Raw genomic sequence first — 10,093 nt, 5'->3', positions numbered from 1 at the left:
CTCCGAGAGCAATTTCTCCCAACCGTCCAAGAGCAGTTTGGTGATGAACAATACCTTTTCCAGCATGATGGAGCACTTTGCCATAAAGCAAAGGTGATAACTAACTGGCTCAGGGAACAAAACGTAGAGATTTTGGGTCCATGGCCTGGAAACTCCCCAGATCTTAATCCCATTGAAAACTTGTCAAGAGACGGGTGGACAAACAAAAACCTAGGAATTCTGACAAAATGCAAGCATTGATTGTGTAAGAATGGACTGCTATCAGTCAGGATTTGGTCCAGAAGTTGATTGAGAGCATGCCAGGGAGAATTGCAGAGGTCCTGAAGAAGAGGGGTCAACACTTCAAATATTGACTTGCTGCATTAACTCATTCTAACTGTCAATAAAAGCTTTTGTTACTCATGATTGCAATTGTATTTCTGTATGTGATGAAAACATCTGACATACACATGAAAACCAGAGGGCAGCAGATTATGTGAAAATATAATATTTGTGTCATTCTCAAAACTTTTGGCCATGACTGTAGATGTGTCTCTGTTTCAACACACCTGTGTCAAATAATTAGGCCATTAGCAGGACTGTGGAGAACGTGGCAGCATCTTGAAACGCTACACCTGTGAGGTAGGACGGTTTATCGGTGTATGGTGACGTGGGCGTAGTTTGAACAGGCTAACATACTTAATTGTTGAATGTAACTTTTATTCAAGCCTTTAAAACCATGTATTTCGTCCCTCTAACTTGAACCGCAGTAACTATCTTTGTCAGTAAAACATGACGAAAAAATACTCATTGTAAAAGAAATAATCAAATCAACTCGACGACACCAGTTGTCTTGACGTCAAATACTATTATGCTAAGCTAAACGTCGAGTCTGACCTTTTAATTTCTTTATTTTTCATGAGCTATTCATGTGAAAATAGACACGTTTCCCTTTAGTTTCTGCTAAACTTTTAACACGTTACATCTTTTGCAGGCTGGGGGTGATTTCTTTGTGGTCACATGGTGGAGCCAGAGGATCAGCTTTAGACGAGCAGCGGGATCTGGTCTGCATGCGTGTCGCCCTCTGACAGAGCTGACCTTTTCAGATTGACAGGTATGAAACAGTTGGGACTTTTCACCTTTAACGCTTGAAAAAATGTTTTTCATCAGAAAATGAGTACTGTCTTGCCTCAAAACTTTCATTCAATGAAAGCTGCTCTTTTTTTGACATCGAAGATAAAAAATAATACAAAATTCATGTTTGCAGTGTGTAGAATTCAGTTTTCTAGGTTCAGCACAAGTGAATTTGGTGGTTCTATCAAGATATTTAATATTGCTTGCTTTAGCTCTTGTGGTGTGAAGTCGTGCTTTGCATCCTTGTAGAGAAATGACTGACTCTCAGCCTAATGTTAAAATATCAAGCTGACCTATTAGAAGTCGTCCTCTTTAATTAACAAATAAACCTCCAGATCTTGTTCGGTGTGTTACTAGAAGTTTAGCTTTTTACCTGTAATGTTTTTTACTTTCTGTTTTTGCCCTCCTAATCTGGTATCTGAGCTGCTTTAAGAAAACTCAGGTCCCAGAGCACCATACACTCTCCACCATGCAACTTGGATGCCACCGTCTTATAAAGGGACCTTTATAAGACACTTTTATAGCATTATATTATCTCGTAACATATCAATATAGGAGAGAGTGCTGCTTTATATATACAAGTTTTGCTACTGAAATGAATTGATTGTCATTAGGCGTTTAATTTTGAGAGGTTTTGTAGAGAGATGTTGCATTTTAAAAAATATTTTCACAATAATTTTGCCAGTTATTTTTCTTTTTCTTTAACAAAAATTGCAAGAGCAGAAATGATTATGCCTCTTTGGTAAATGTACGAAGCCCGAGGGCCATAGGCCCACAGCAAAGTTCAATGTCTCTGTTTTATTAGAGGGAGAGTTTCAGAAATGATGAGAGGAACAACAATAAAGCAAAAAGCAAGTTCTCTGATTTAACCATTCCTGTACCCTTTCATACCCAAGACCTGAACTCTATACAAACTTTTTTTTTTCAAAGTAACTAAACCCTAAAATGCCCCACCATAAAAGCAACACCTTTTATGGTTGCTGTTTTTCTTTTGAAAAAGTGACAAGACGGTCCCTTTTTAGTTTTAGGTTTTGTTTAAAAGCTTTGGCAGTTTTATTGAATTGTTCTTGTATCAATATACTCTATTAAAGAATTTAGACCATCTACATAAACTATTATTTATATATATATATATATATATATGCAATGTAAAGCTTTGTAGTTTTCACTTGTCACATTTAATACGTCATATCTTAAAGAATAGCAATACTATATGTAGGCAGCACGTTCAACATCCACTCATCAGTCTGTATAAAATACATCACTGCAACAAAAAGAAAATCAGAGAATATCTAAGATACATTTTGTCCCATCTTTATTGTTGTTCTATGCAAATGTTATGTTTTTAGTAAAGGTGATGAAATGCAAACCAGAGAGATTTTTTTCCCATGTCTTAGGTCAGTCAGGATGACCTAAATTATCTCAAACATGCAGCTTTGTTGTGTGACAACATGTGTAAATCAAAGGAAATCTGTAATCAGGAAGAGGTCTTTGGACCCTCACAAGTCTAGTCCACATGACTGCAGATGCCAAATTCATCTGTTCAAGCAATTATATACAAGTATACTATTGATTGATACTGCATCTCTTCAGACTGTTCTACTACGAATAGGCATACAACCATGGGTCGTTTTGGAAACACTTATACAGTCTGCTTACATGTCTCGTCTCATTGGTGAACAGCTGCCATTTAATAACGGAGATGACTGTAGTGAGAGCTCCGGTCGATCAACCTCTGATCTGTGCAGTTTCTACTTCTTTGTGTTTTTCTTTCAAACGCCAAGAAGAACATTTTGCACACATAAACGCCAATGCTTGAGAACTGCAGCTGCGTCCTTGAAATGAGCACCGGTGAACAGACCTCGAGGGAAGAGAGCCACCATCTCTCCTACATCGACGATGTGCACAATGAAGAAGAGGGGAAACTAATCCAAGAAATGCAAGCAGACCTTTACCAGATGCCCACAGGAGAGACACCAACTCATAATGAGACTGCAACTGCTCTGCAGTGCAATATAACTGTTGGTAATGTGTTCTGGTCTCAGCTCTTTACACAAAGTCAATGAAACCTTATTTAACAGAATACAGAAACGCATTGTTTCCCATATTTCCCCTGAAATGGATTGCGACACTGCATGCAATTCTAACCTGACTTTGTTTGGGTGGGAAAAAGAGGGGTGGGGAGCTTTAAAGACACGCTGTGTTTATTCTGTGGAGTTAATCTGCTTTAAATGAGAGCTCAGAAGTTGGAAGATGACATGAAGAACTTTCCAAGAAGCAGCTGTTCCTCTGAGGACGTGAACTGTTTCTTATTTTAAATCAATTTTTTTTTTCCGAATGTTTAGCCAAATGTTATCCGGCATCAGTGTGTAAAGTTTGTTGACAGTTTTTAAAAAAAAAAACAAACAAGAGCAAACCAGATCCTTCCTTACTTTGCCGTTACTGGGCTGTCTGTCTGGTGTTGACGTGGCCTCAGACACTATAAATTTTTTACGCTCTCTTGCGATCTCTCCTTTTTATTTGCTTCTTTTCTTGGATCCGATGTTTTCACTCCTCCCTTCTTCGACCATTGTTTTTAAAGTAAATTCCTCCAAAATTCCAGCTGGGGTGTTTCTGTAGTGTGTGTGTGCGTGTGCTGTGTGTGCTGTGATAACTACTAGGCCCGTTTCCTGTGTGATGTTTAGCCAATTCCTCCCTCGCTAAACCACTTTGGGCTCCATGGCTGTGGATTTGAGCTATAAAGGCGCAAAAATCGAGCACATAAACATGTCTGACTGGGTATAGGATGAGCCAGACCAGACGCATTTCCAACACGGAGGGATTCGAGCTGGTAATGTTCCTGAAGTTGTTCACTGAGTGAAGTTGACCTCTCTGTGCTATAAGAGTGAGACTGATGCAATCTGAAGCCAATCTGACCAAAAGGTTTTTACTGCTGATGGAATAACACCTGACGATTTGCCTCTCTGCAGACACCACATGTTCACGCTCATGTGTGTATTTTATTAATCTCCGAAAGTTTTGGGGCATGGCTTTGTGGTTTTAAAGGGAAAGTAAAACCTGACAGCCACCAAGACAGGAAAAGCTTTGCATACAGATTTGGACTGCAGAAAAAAAAATTGAATAAATCAAAGTGTTTCTATTTTTTTTTAGAACTCAGGGAAATTTATTCTGTAAATTTAAATGATTTAGACGTCTATTGTAAGTTGTATTTAAAAAAAAATCAATTGCACCATCCATCCATTTTCTGCACCTGGTGAAACCTAGGGCTATCTATCTCCAGGGATTAATGGATGAGAATCCAGGATTCATTGTCAGTCCGTTGCACAGAGCTCAGAAACGCACACAAACATTCACACATCTGGTAGCAATAGGTGGATTCAACACAAAGGCGGTGCACACTTAGCCCCATGTAAACCTACAATATGGAAAGTTTTCACTAAGATTTAAATAAAGGGTTTAATGCAGCCTCTTGGGTATTTTGCCCAATAAAAGCATAAAATAAACAAATGTGCTTTGTGAGTTTTTAGGAGCTTGGATGTCTGTTGACAAATAATGTTTCTTCTGTTCACTGATTTTCAAAATTTTGAAAACAAATAATTGGACAAAGTTTTTTGCTTAAGACTGCCTCAACAGATTAGATTTGAGGAGATAGACTATGCTTTATTCATTATGTAAATTACATGTCTATCGGGAGCTTCATTTCAGGGAGGTTATTTTATTTTGGACCTTTTTTTTTAAACTGCTGACATTTTGAAAGGACAATTATTTAATTTGTAAATTAAGAACTGGCTCATTAGTTTATTAAAAAAAAAAAGCTATTTTCCAAGTTTCATATTCATCCATTAATAGATTGCCTAGAAACTCAATGAAATTGCTCTATCTTTATACTGTACGTTTCTCTTTCTCTCTGTAATTATCATTAGTTTAAACATGGCTACCTATAGTGACATACATTTTAATGAAATGAACCCTGGGATGCCTTAAATTTTGTGTTCAACATGCATTCTAATAAAAAAAAAACAATTCCGAAGTTTTGCTGTATCTTTTACATTTTATATGCTTGTGGGTTTGAAGGCATTGTCTCAGAGACCAAGCCGACCACACGACGCCGTTGAGTAGGTGTGAGCTGTCAGAGTAATGTCATTAACCTCGCCAAACCAGAACTCTAAAAACAATTAAAACTCAAATGGGAGCTGCTGCTGTAGTGTGAACTGCTACGTGTGAATAATTTACTGCTTAATGGGAAGTGATATGAACTTCAAGAGTTATGTTTAGGCTATTTTTTTCCATCTGAGCTTCATTGTTCTGATTCTGGATGAACGTTCTTAAATATATTCTTGAAGTCATGCGCCGTTTATGACAGCGGCAATAAAAACATCATAAAATGTCTGCACGAAGCCTACTGACAGCTTAAGCATGTTTTCTGCAGGACAGCTTTGCTGCAGAAGTTAATGTTTTCAGCTGTCAGTTCTGACATAAATTATACCATTCTGCTAATTTTGCCAAATTAAGCGTATGACTCCTCCTCGCAGTCATTAGCTATTAAATAAATTTAAAAAAAAAGCTGTTGTGTTCTGAATACTAAATCATTTGATGGAACCCAGTTTGGTTATCTTTTGAAATTCATAGTTTCATGTTAGCAGGGAAGAGTAAATTAACCTTGACCTGCCAAATGCATTTAGCAGGAGAACATTAAGGGAATGACAAAAACACGTGGAACAGACGGATGTGATGAAGATGGAGGATTCAGTAACCGAACAAACAACCCCCACCTCCTTGCAAACTGCACACAACCTGCAACCTTTTGAGCAGCAACAGCTCTGCCATTGACACATATAATCCACAGAAAGAGAAAACCAGGCTGTTTATCTGTGAAGTCATGCCAGGAATTCACAGCATGAACTTCATGAAAAAAATAAATAAGATTGCCTGCTCTGATTTGTGTCTAAATGGTGCAATATGATGTGGCCGTGGTTTGTTTGTAATGAAACGAAAAGCGGTCAAATGGGAAAAGCATGTTTGTCATTATGCTATTTGGTCATGTATGACAATTATTAAAGAACGGTTTTGTTTGCTTTACCAGATGCTAATGGTGGTGATGCAAGTCTTACTGCATGGAAGGAACACATGCTGATGAAGTTATAATAAGGCTCTGACTCTTTGGGACTGCTGTGGAATAGGTAAAGTCTCTGTTATACCTCCATCTCTTCCAGTCTATGAATGTGTTTTAAAATGTAGACCTCTTTCTGAAACTTTGCACTGTAGCGGGATAGAATACCTTAATTTTTCTGCAGTAAATTGTTACCATATGACGGCATCACCTCTTTATATCCGGCAGTGTAAAGACATGAGAATATGAAGCTATTCTAACTGGAATATTTATATCTTTTCAACTTTTTTTCATTCGGGCAATGTCTGTGATTGGCCAATGCAGGACATAAAAAGGGAACATTGTTTTCAACATAAAAATCACAATCTCCATAGTGTAGCAGTTGAGCCATTTTCTTTTTCAGATGATGAATAAAACATGTTAATTTTTTGTGGATAGAAATTGCTCAGTGGAAAGGTGATATTTGTCCTTTAGATTTTTGAGATCTTGAAACCATTTTATTTTTGATAGATAATTAGACAGTTTGGGTTAATATTATTGTAGCTAAATTGTGATAGAGTATTACCTAACAGCTGGACTCCATTTACTACTGAAGAATGTGTAGACATTTGCCAATAAACACAGTGTGTGATGACAATTTCATGCAGGAACTAAGTAATACTCCTTGGACCATAGACGTGTTTTTTTGTGACTCCATTTGTTTTGTAAGTCTGACACTTACTTGTTACACCATTGACCCCAAAATTATTCATAGCTTTTTGAGAATTGGATTTGAAGGAATTTTGATCTTACCAAAATCTTTCTTTTGACTCTAAAACATGTTAACATTGCAGAATGCCCTAGTCAAAGTCCTGACTTTAATCTGGTAGCAATTTTATGGAGGCATCTAAAGATTAAGGTGGTGATGAGGAGGCCTTATGACTTTGACGAATTGGACCTGATCATTTTAGGCTTATCTGTACAGGCAGTTTGCAAGATGTGGTGGCTTTGCTTTTTTTCCCATAAATTTTTGATTGTAGAATTGCCAGAATCTCAAAACTGGCGGGCATTCAATTCGATCAGACACATTAAACAGAAAACAGATACTTCAGCAGGAAAAGTAAAATCGGAGAACCCACTCTGTGTTTGATAGAAACAGACCTCATCCATGCAAACAGTTCTCTGGTGCAAGGTAAGTTTAAGCCTAGTTTAATTGTGTGGATCCGATTGCTGAGTTGGCTTCTGCTGCTGTCATTGCTGTCACTGTTAGCGCTGATGCTGCTGTTGCTGCTGTTGCTGCTTGGGTTTGTGGGAGAGGGCTGAACGTCTGATGTGAGAAGCTTCTGGTTGCGGTTGTCCCTTTGTTTACTGTTGTTTAGTCTCCTGTATTTATAGATTCTCTGCTGCCTGCTTCGGCTAATTATACCATGGATGCCATAGGGATAATTGCAGTAATGAATGGTTGGCTTCCCGAAGAATTCAGGTTTTTTTCCTCTCAAATCATTTTGCCTTGCACAATAAGTCCCAACTTCAGCAACTCAGTTTGTGTTAGACATTCCTTTGCACATACATCTCCTTGCGTGCTTGGAGCCACATATGTTTTTGCCTTAATTCATGCCAACTCACTGTGAGTGAATACCTCAGAGCGGCGCCGTTTAGCTTTTTAAATTTTTTTATAAGAACATATAATTCATGCACTGCTTTGAAATTGCCCATTTGATAGGGGCACAGGTCTCTTACTACCTCCACAGCTCACTTAACATGCAGAAACAGAAGCCAGGAATGTTCTTTAATCAACCTTAATTATGGTTTCCCAGACTCTGCTGCTCTAAGGTCAGCTGTTAATCCTCGCTCCAGGTTCACAAGTTCAAAGTGTCATTAGCTTAGACAGTGAGGCTCTCTAAACACGCCACGTGTAAAATACTAAACAATATCAGCACCCACAGAACTTGCATTTATCATAATGTCCACATCTGCACGGCAACATAATAATGCCCTATTAGCCTGATGTTGGAGCTGAAGAATGCGGGGCTCTGTTTCTATGCGGATGTTTCATTTTTGCTGTTCTCCTCAAATCTTGTTCTTAACCGCAGCTCTTTATTGGGCAATGCAGGTGGTCGCAGGTAGTGCACATTCTAACTAATGCACATGTTAGTGTGTCACTGCTGTGTTTTCTCATGTGTAAACGGCAAACATTTCTGATATGCTCTTGCACTGAGGACTACAGGGAGCTCATATGAAAACAATGCATGAAAAACCAGACCAGATCCAGTTGAAAACACACACACACGCACACGCACGCACACACACACACACACACACACACACACACACACACACACACACACATGTGGAGCACGTATGCTCTTGATATTGTTTGGAAGAACAGCTGCGAGCCTGGCAGAAAGTGTCCTGAAAAGGTCAGTGAGGTTTGACGGGGGGAAAAAAACAGTCTGGTTAGAGCTGGTAATTTAGATCCCTGTCTGGCTTCAAACTCGCAACCTCTAGAGCCTCTGTGTTTACACATGAACAACTCAGATGGAAACATTTTATAGAAGAGATGTCAAACGCTCTGGCATTTGTGACTTAAACTGTCACTAAAAATTAGAAATGTAAATTTTTGTATTTAAACAAATTTCACAAAAGTATTTGAGTGTGACTTGGATATTTATCAAAACAGCAATTTGCCATAGTTGAAAAGTGTAAAACTTATAAAGTGAGTCTTAACATATAAACTTTTGGGAAATTTGAAAAGCTGAAACATAGAAAATACAGTACATGTGATGAATTACTTTAAATAAGACATACCTATATTTTGTAGCTTTATGTAATTGGCTGTAGTGCTGGGAACAATCTAGTCTGAGCAACTCTTTTATTGACTTAAATCTATGCTGGGTTATTTTCCTCAAAGGTTGGGCTTTGGATCAGGAATTGATACCATACAAGATCCAAGTGCTTTTCAGTTGTAATTATTTATTTTAAAGTACTTTTCTACATTTTATGCTTTCATACATTAAATGATTATTAACTTTGATTAGTATTACAATTCACTATCATTGTTTGAGCTTCAAAATAAAAGTCTGGACCAGCCAACTCATATGCCATTGCATAAAGTCACAGATGAGTGAGTTTTGCTGTATAATATCTTCGCACATAGTTTTGTTCTGAACATTATTTTTTATTTTGTAATCATGAAGAACTGAAGTATGTTTGTGACTCTTTCTGAACTTGAGTGGTAAATGTCATGAAGAGTTATTTAACTATTATCCATCAGCTTTGTGTTAGTAATGTCTCTCTGATAATTAAAAATGCTCACATGTTGTTGCTCATTTTGTGATAAAAAGCACTTTTGCTCTTCAGATATGCAAATGTTCTTGTTGCATAATTCAAAAAAGCAGGCTTTGGTTGGCTTTGGACAAGGGACAGTTTAGTCAACAGTATCTATTGACCATGTTTCCTTGCCAGAGCAGGAAATGTATTTTCAGCTGGTAGCTGGGATACAAGTCAGTTTACAACAATGTACTACAAACTGTTTTACTGGACTTACATCACTTCTTAACAGAGTGGAAAAAAATACTTTATTTCTGGCACAGGTATTTACTGGCATGCTTGCTTTCTTTTTGTCACTAGGCTCCATGCTTCTTGTTTTCATTCATGATTATTGTAAAAAATTGTTTTTCTTTGCTCCAAAATTCAAAATTAGATTTGTAATTTTTATTCTTTCATTTATCCAGAAAATTTGATTTTTAAAAAGTAGGGGTTATAATGCTTACTTTATTTGAATGGTTATTGTGGCTATAAAAAAAAGAAAAACTTGCATTAGAGCTGACCTGCTTTGATGTCAGTTTTATGACTGAAGCGACCTCTGTGATGCTCTAAAGATGAGGTTGA

Source organism: Poecilia reticulata, chromosome 10 (genome assembly GCF_904066995.2).
Source record: "Poecilia reticulata chromosome 10, P_reticulata-male-v2, whole genome shotgun sequence".
NCBI classification, from domain to species: Eukaryota; Metazoa; Chordata; class Actinopteri; order Cyprinodontiformes; family Poeciliidae; genus Poecilia; species Poecilia reticulata.
The sequence above is the reverse complement of the archived record's forward strand: the minus strand, read 5'-3'. Positions refer to the sequence as shown.